Source organism: Bufo gargarizans, chromosome 6, assembly GCF_014858855.1.
Source record: "Bufo gargarizans isolate SCDJY-AF-19 chromosome 6, ASM1485885v1, whole genome shotgun sequence".
NCBI lineage: Eukaryota > Metazoa > Chordata > Amphibia > Anura > Bufonidae > Bufo > Bufo gargarizans.
The window spans coordinates 238710946-238720404 of record NC_058085.1 but is presented as its reverse complement, the minus strand read 5'-3'; positions in this window follow the sequence as shown (position 1 = coordinate 238720404).

Below are 9459 nucleotides of genomic sequence, written 5' to 3'. Positions count from 1 at the left end.
AGCTGGTAGCTAGACTGGGAGAGTATAAACAACAGACAGACATTAATAAGGTGAACTGGAATAAGTGCATATATAAATTTACAGTCGATCGATAAGGGTTATACTATGTATCCCTCACAGGAGGGGGAAAATTGATGTGTGTATTTTGGAGGATTCGCACAAGTCCCCAGACCTCACCATTAACAACTCAGTATTTTTTTTTACCACTTCCCGGGCCCTGGCCCTGCAGGCGACGTATGTGATAAGACAACCTTCAGGGACCACACCAATAATAACAAAAATTTTCAAGCCCACACCAGGACAAACTCAAAAAGGGATAAAAAGAAAAAATGCAGAAGAGGTCGGAGAGGGGGGAGCCACTAACCGGCATACCAGAAGAACAGAGACAGATGCAGAAGACCCCACAGGACCTCCACAGCCTCAAAAGAAACAAACACACGCAATCGATTTTTAGCTTCTCTGGCTTTAGTCTGACTTCAGCTCACATAACTTTTTTTTTACTTTCAATACTTTTTTATTATCAGAGAATATGCTCATATCCACAGTATAGATTTCACAGATACAATGATGTAACAATGAACACATATCTCCAATGTTTTCCCAATTTTTTCCGCAAAATACATGGGTAAATCAGATCAAGGATTCATAACTTGCTCTTACAGCATAAAATACTAAATAAAATAAAACAAAACAATGTCTACAAAATGTCAATTCAATTTGATGCCAATGGGACTCATGAATTGTGCATAGTTCATCCAAAATACATTCAGTGCATCCAAGTACTAAAGATGTAACCCACACTCCGTCCCACTTGTTTGACCATCATCCTAATCCTAATCTTTCCGGAACCGTTGGAGTCAGACCCCTCCAGGACCCCCATGATTTGAGGTGGCGATTCACTTGGAACGTTTTGTGTGCAAGCATATATTCATAAGACCTTTCGTATCCACTGACCTAACTATTTCCTGTAGGTCAGGAATATCATTACTTTTCCAATTTCTTGTGATTGCTAGTTTGGTAGCTAACAATAGGTGGGCTATGATAACCCTCGATTTGAAAGGTAATTGTTCAAGATCCATTAATAGTAAGGCCAAGGGAGGGTCCGGAGAGATCCGATGTCCAACAATCTCAGATATCCTAGTAAACACCTGGATCCAAAGGGAGCAAATCCTCGGGCATGACCACAGAATATGATATAGTGGCCCATGCTCACCGCACCCTCTCCAGCATTGAGGACTGGCGTTTGGGAAGAACGCGTGTAGCCTAGCCGGGGTGTAGTACCATCTAAGAGTAGTTTTAATGTAGGCTTCTACGTGTGAGGAGCATCTAAAGATGGACATTGCTGCTTTTGTAGGCGGTTCTCCACTGAGCCAAAGAGAATATCCTATTTAGGTCCTTCTCCCATATTGAAAGTGGGGTTGTTTTGACAAACTGGTCTTTATCCCCAAATACATATATAAAAATCTAATCCCTGTATTTGCATGGTTTGCCGCAGACCACCGGATTAATAACTGAGTATGTCCTTTAAGACTGAAGGACGGATTATTTCCCAGTGCATGTTTTATTTTAATATAGGAGAAGGCTTCTCTGGTGGGGATATAAAATGTTCGTATAAGAGTGTCAAATGGTTTTAAGACTGACCCTGAAACTATGTCAGCCACCGTTTTTATACCTTTATCCTTCCACACCTTCAGGTTCAGGTCAGTGGATAGATGTTGTAAAGATTCTATTGGCGCAAAGTGTGCCATTGATACTAGAACCTCTTTTACTCTTTTATGGTACATTTGCCAAAACGCTAAACATAATAAGCAGGTTGTATAGCCGTATAACAGTCCAGCATTGCGGCCATAAGTAAAGCACGTAGACTATGACCTGGGATTTGTGATTGCTCAATATGCACCCAGTGTTTCCCCGTGTCTTCTTTCCACCACTCCCTTAGGGCTCTTTCACACTTGCGTTCTTTTGTTCCGGCATAGAGTTCCGTCGTCGGGGCTCTATGCCAGAAGAATCCTGATCAGGATTATCCCCATGCATTCTGAATGGAGAGAAATCCGTTCAGGATGCATCAGGATGTCTTCAGTTCAGGACCGGAACGTTTTTTGGCCGGAGAAAATACAGCAACATGCTGCGCTTTTTGCTCCTGCCAAAAATCCTGAACACTTGCCGCAGGGCCGGATCCGGAATTAATGCCCATTAAAAGGTATTAATCCGGGTCCGGCCTTAAGCTAAACGTCTTTTCGGCGCTTTGCCGGATCCGACGTTTAGCTTTTTCTGAATGGTTACCATGGCTGCCAGGACGCTAAAGTCCTGGCAGCCATGGTAAAGTGTAGTGGGGAGTGGGGGAGCAGTATACTTACCGTCCGTGCGGCTCCCGGGGCGATCCAGAGTGACGTCAGGGCGCCCCGCGCTCATGGATGACGTGATCGCATGGACACGTCATCCATGCGCATGGGGCGCTCTGACGTCATTCTGGAGCGCCCCGGGAGCCGCACAGACAGTAAGTATACTGCTCCCCCGCTCCCCACTACTACTATGGCAACAAGGACTTTAATAGTGTCCTGGCTGCCATAGTAACACGGATCCGTCTTCAAATGCTTTCAGTTCACTTGCGTTTTTCCGGATCCGGCGTGTAATTCCGGCAAATGGAGTACAGATGTAATTCCGGCAAATTCTGGAGGCTAGATAATAATCGTAAAGATTGGGCAGACCTACTCCACCACTCCTTTTGTGTCTGTACATTATGCTTTTTGCCACTCTCGGCCTGGACTTGTTCCAGATAAAGGCATTTAACATTTTATTGGCTAAGTTGAAAAAGGACACTGGAATGGGGATAGGAATAGTGCGGAATAAATATAACAACTTAGGGAGAATGTGTTGTTGAAAAACTGCAATGCGGCCTAGCCAGGATAGCTCCGCCTTAGCCATGCTGTCAAGCTCGGGTTTGAGTGACAGTAACAGAGGAGGGAAATTTGCTTTATATAGATTCCGTCTGGAAGTCCTATTGGGAGGGCCTGGGATTATATAATATGAAAGAGCCCCGTAGGAATGTCCTTAGAGACACCTGGGGATAGGTCAGGGACAAAATTATGTCATCCGCATACATAGATATGCAGTGTTGCCTATCCCCTATACTAACTCCACCTACCACTGCCTCTTGGCGGATTAATTCAAACTTTTTTTTTAACCTCAACACTTTCATTCGAAATATCCCATTACAGAAGCATTTTGCCATTGAGAGTAGACAACTCAATCACGATAAACAAGGGGATCACCCAGGAGATACAAATGCTATGACTTCGGTCCACACCTATCTGAAACCAAAATCTACATTCAACCCCACTTACCATAAAGGGAACCATATTAATATTTTTTTCTCTTTAGTATCAAAAGATTTGAGAGATATTAATAAAGATGTGAAGATCATGAGTGACCTCACTAACAAAAAGAGGGAAGCACTATTGGAGCTAAGTAAAAATTGCACTCTGGTCATCAGAAGTGCAGATAAAGGAGGGGGGATAGTGGTTCCAAAAGGAAGAAGATTACATCACAGAGGCTAATAGCATCCTAGATGATCCTCTTTACACTACGTGCAGAATTATTAGGCAAATGAGTATTTTGACCACATCATCCTCTTTATGCATGTTGTCTTACTCCAAGCTGTATAGGCTCGAAAGCCTACTACCAATTAAGCATATTAGGTGATGTGCATCTCTGTAATGAGAAGGGGTGTGGTCTAATGACATCAACACCCTATATCAGGTGTGCATAATTATTAGGCAACTTCCTTTCCTTTGGCAAAATGGGTCAAAAGAAGGACTTGACAGGCTCAGAAAAGTCAAAAATAGTGAGATATCTTGCAGAGGGATGCAGCACTCTTAAAATTGCAAAGCTTCTGAAGCGTGATCATCGAACAATCAAGCGTTTCATTCAAAATAGTCAACAGGGTCGCAAGAAGCGTGTGGAAAAACCAAGGTGCAAAATAACTGCCCATGAACTGAGAAAAGTCAAGTGTGCAGCTGCCAAGATGCCACTTGCCACCAGTTTGGCCATATTTCAGAGCTGCAACATCACTGGAGTGCCCAAAAGCACAAGGTGTGCAATACTCAGAGACATGGCCAAGGTAAGAAAGGCTGAAAGACGACCACCACTGAACAAGACACACAAGCTGAAACGTCAAGACTGGGCCAAGGAATATCTCAAGACTGATTTTTCTAAGGTTTTATGGACTGATGAAATGAGAGTGAGTCTTGATGGGCCAGATGGCTGGATTGGTAAAGGGCAGAGAGCTCCAGTCCGACTCAGACGCCAGCAAGGTGGAGGTGGAGTACTGGTTTGGGCTGGTATCATCAAAGATGAGCTTGTGGGGCCTTTTTGGGTTGAGGATGGAGTCAAGCTCAACTCCCAGTCCTACTGCCAGTTTCTGGAAGACACCTTCTTCAAGCAGTGGTACAGGAAGAAGTCTGCAAGGTAAGAAAAACATGATTTTCATGCAGGACAATGGTCCATCACACGCGTCCAAGTACTCCACAACGTGGCTGGCAAGAAAGGGTATAAAAGAAGAAAATCTAATGACATGGCCTCCTTGTTCACCTGATCTGAACCCCATTGAGAACCTGTGGTCCATCATCAAATGTGAGATTTACAAGGAGGGAAAACAGTACACCTCTCTGAACAGTGTCTGGGAGGCTGTGGTTGCTGCTGCACGCAATGTTGATGGTGAACAGATCAAAACACTGACAGAATCCATGGATGGCAGGCTTTTGAGTATCCTTGCAAAGAAAGGTGGCTATATTGGTCACTGATTTGTTTTTGTTTTGTTTTTGAATGTCAGAAATGTATATTTGTGAATGTTGAGATGTTATATTGGTTTAACTGGTAAAAATAAATAATTTAAATGGGTATATATTTGTTTTTTGTTAAGTTGCCTAATAATTATGCACAGTAATAGTCACCTGCACACACAGATATCCCCCTAAAATAGCTAAAACTAAAAACAAACTAAAAACTACTTCCAAAAATATTCAGCTTTGATATTAATGAGTTTTTTGGGTTCATTGAGAACATGGTTGTTGTTCAATAATAAAATTAATCCTCACAAATACAACTTGCCTAATAATTCTGCACTCCCTGTACTACAAACCCCTCCCCTTCAACCCACTCAATGAAGATAATAGAAATCTCATGCTGTTAAAAGAAGCTGAAGAGAACCACATTCTCACCAAAAAAGAATACATAACAATTGATCATCCCAACATGGCAACTTTTTACCATCTACACAAGGTATTTCGGGCATCAATTCCTTGACCGCAACCTCTCTCATTTATGCTACAAATCTTCGTTCTTACCTAAGGGATTCGTCCCAACTCATCTCACTATTAAAAGAAATTCATTGGGACCCCTCATACTGTTAGTTGACATTGCATGTAGTGGCTCTGTATTCCAATATCCCACATGAGCCAGACATCAGCACTGCGAGCCACTATCTGGAAACAGATGACCAACTTTCACCAAAACACAGACTGTTTATTTTATATGCGATCCTTTTCATCTCGACATACAACGTATTCTCGTTTGAGGGTAAGATGTACAGACAGCACGAGGGAACCACGATGGGGACGTTTCGCACCGAGTTTTGCAAACCTTTATACGGGCCGGTTTGAAGAGGAATTCATTTTTAACAAACACCATTGAAAGGATATGATTTTTTTTTTTATAAACGGTATATTGATGATCTGATCCTGATTTGGAAAGGTAGTGAAGAAGAGGCCCAGGCCTTAATTTTCTATCTCAATGATAACACTTGGAACTTCACTTTTACAGCAAACAGCTCAGGCACTTCAATTGAATACCTGGACCTAGTCCTATCCTCAGAAAATAAAACAGTTATGACAAGACTTTTAAAGTGGACGGCAATAGCTATCTGGACTATAAAAGTGCACATTACAAGAAATGAAAGGATAACATACCTTTTAGCCAATTCAAACAAGTACGAAGGAATTGCTCGACGACGAGCGATTTTATTGCACACAGCCAAAATTTCCGATCCCGATATCCTAGAGGGATTATTGATGGTGCTTTTTTTTATTTTATTTTTTTTAATAATTACTTTATTGAAATGAGAGTTATCACAGGTTATACATACGTTTCAAAGGAAAGGACCGGCACTTCGCTGATGTAGATCACAATGTAGATTTATTCAGTCACATATTCAAATGGCATAGTGACGCGTTTCAGCACAGATGTGCTTTCATCAGACTGCATAAAACATCTTACACTCCAGCTATTTATACATAAGTGAAACACAAAGGAACTGACATCATCAAAGGAGCTCCGCCTCCCTCATTAAATAAAAATTCGCATATCGAATAATCGCATTGAAAAATTCGCAATTGAAAATTCGCAAAAAACATATCTACTCCATACTGGCGAAGATTTTCAGTCACATAGTCCATTCTTGCAGTGATTAATCACGCTAAAGAAAAAAAGAAATATATTTATCAGATTGCATAAGGCCTAATGCCTTATAGGAAGCAGGACACATTGTACTCACGATTGAAGCCCCTGGGCTCCATAGTCTGAAGACGATGGATACAGTAAGCCTCTCTTTTCAATAACAATTTATTTCTGTCACCCCCTCGACGGGGTAATGATACACCTTCAATAATCTGATACCTCAACTGCGAGATGTTGTGTTTTTTATCATGAAAATGAAGGGGTATTGGGAGTAATAAATTCTGTTTACGGATAGTAGATTTCTGTTTACTTAGTCTGTCCTTCATTCTCATCGAGGTTTCCCCCACATATAGTAATCCACATGGACATTTAAGAATGTAAACCACAAATCTACTATCACAAGTGAACGTGCCCCTTATTGGAATATTTTCACCTGAGTGAGGGTGGGAAAAACATGAACCCTTTATAACGCTGGAACAATTGACACAATTTAAACAAGGAAAAGTGCCCCGTCTAGGTGTAGATAAAAAACTCTGTCCTCTTTCTATTTTATTACTTTCCACATCTGCCTGGACTATTTTATCCCTAATATTTTCTGCCCGTTTATAGCATATTATGGGTGGCCTCTGGAACTCTCCTATCCGTGGATAGGACTTGGATAATATGTGCCAATGTTGATTAACAATAGTCCTAAGGCGCTGGGACCAGGGATGGTATTTAATCACTAAGGGGATCCTTGTTTCTTTCTTAGTTCTATCTGGTGGTGTAGTCTCAGCTTTATTACGCTGTATTTTCAATAAATCAGGGGGGTAGCCTCGCTCTCTAAATTTATTGGTCATATCGTCTAATCTTGTTTGACACATAGCCCTATCACTAACGATCCGTCTAACCCTCTGGTATTGGGAATATGGAATAGATTCCTTGATGGTTGCTGGGTGACTACTTGAAAAGGACAGCAAACTGTTCCTATCCGTTGGTTTCACGAATAAATCCGTCTGTATTTTACCTTCTTTGTCCCTAGTCACCCAGGTATCCAAAAAGGAAATTTTATCAGAACTGTGGTGTACAGTGAATTTAAGTTCATCCCAGATGGAATTTAAATACGTGGTAAATTCCATAAGGGATCGGACGTCGCCCCCGCCATACGCAAAAAATATCGTCGATAAATCGACGCCAAAATATGCAATGTTGATGATATAGAGGGCTAGAGTAAACAAATTGACACTCGAAAGAAGCCATATATGTATTTGCGTATGGCGGCGCGACGTTCGATCCCATCGCGGTCCCACGGCACTGCTGGTAAAAGGAATCTTGAAACAAAAAATAATTTTGCTCAAGAACTATTTTCAAAAGTTCCAGAAAAAATTCCCTTTCTGCCTTTTTGTATGTGCTTGTGCCTAAGAGACCCGCGACTGCATTGATTGCCTTTTCATGAATAATTGATGTATAGAGGCTGCACACGTCTAAAGTGACGAATATGCAGCCTTCATCCACCTGGAGAGAGCTAATTTCAGATAGAAAATGGCCAGTATCTCGAATATACGATGGTGCTAGTTTAGTTAGAGGGGTTAATATCCTCTCCAAAAAAATAGCTGGATTTGAAAGTATGGAGTCGGTGGACGCCACTATTGGGTGACCTGGTGGATTAATTGGTGACTTATGCACTTTTGGTAGAGTATAAAACACCGGGGCAATCGGATGTTGATTTATAAGAAAGTCTCCCAATTTGGCGTCCACCACGTAATATTCTTTGTCTAAGATAACGATGCCCCCCCCCCCCCCCTTACCTGCAGGTTTTATTATTAAGGATTTCTCCTTTAATAAAGAATCAAGGGCATGTTTCTCCTCCACAGGTAAATTATAATGTACATGTAACTTTCCTTGTTTACATTGTTGCAACAGTTTATCCACATCATTTTGCACCAATTTAACAAATGTCTCCACTGGATGATGCGTCCTGGGAGGTGTATAATTACTTTTTACTCTCAAATTAAACTGTTTAACAGTTAACATAGTAGTAACAGAGCTATCCTCCACCTGTTCCACATCATCAGTAGTTTCATTACCACAAAATTTAGCTTTTAGATGTAGATTGCGAAAAAAACGATGTAAGTCAATGTCCAAGGTGAACGTATCAAAGTTCCCGGTCGGGCTGAAAGATAAGCCCTTTTTCAATAAGTTCATCTGGGCAGGACTGAGGCTCTTGGATGATAAATTTAACACTAAGTTTTCTCCCATACCTGTGACCGCGTTTTCCTCGGTGCGTCTGCCTCGCCGATGATGACGGCCGGCTCGCCGGGTGTTAATCTTGGTCTTCTTGTACGGCGTTGGCCTAAAAAAGGCCCCCGAGAGCCACCTGAAGTTTCGCTGCCGGACCCCGATGAAAAAGAACCGGTTTGACGAAATCTCGGACGTGACGTTGGAGTTGCAGTACCGGAAGCGTCCTGCCATCTGTAGACCCGATGGGATGTATAATCCTCTGTATCTCGCAGATATTTCGATCTCTTGGTCTGTTCGATCTTGCTTTTTAACTCGGTACATTGTTTCTCCAAGTTTTCTTGTAAGGTAGTATATTCGTCAGATTTTAGATTGTCTCTCAGCTGTTCTTTTATGGTCGCAATATTAGCGTTGCATTCAGTGATAGAGATGGATAGATGTTCAAGCGTAAGGACTATTAGATCCAGCGAACATTTATTGAGAATATTCGCAAAACGGGTGCAATAGTCCACTTTATCACAGAAAAGAGTTGGTCTTAAATTGACTCGCAGACCCCGTGTTATCATTTGAGTGCGGTGATATTCAGCCAATGTTGCCGCATGTAATTCAAGTGAAACAAGGTGTCTCGCCTCCTTAATCAGGCTCCTGCTCTTTAGCTCAGTAGGAGGGATTTTCAGAAAATCAGAGGGAGCGGTAATTTTCGACACAATTTCTCGTGCCTCATCCTCTGTATAAGCAAAGGTACTGATGTTTGTTGATGCAGGTGTGCTCGTTCCTGAAGGCCGTATA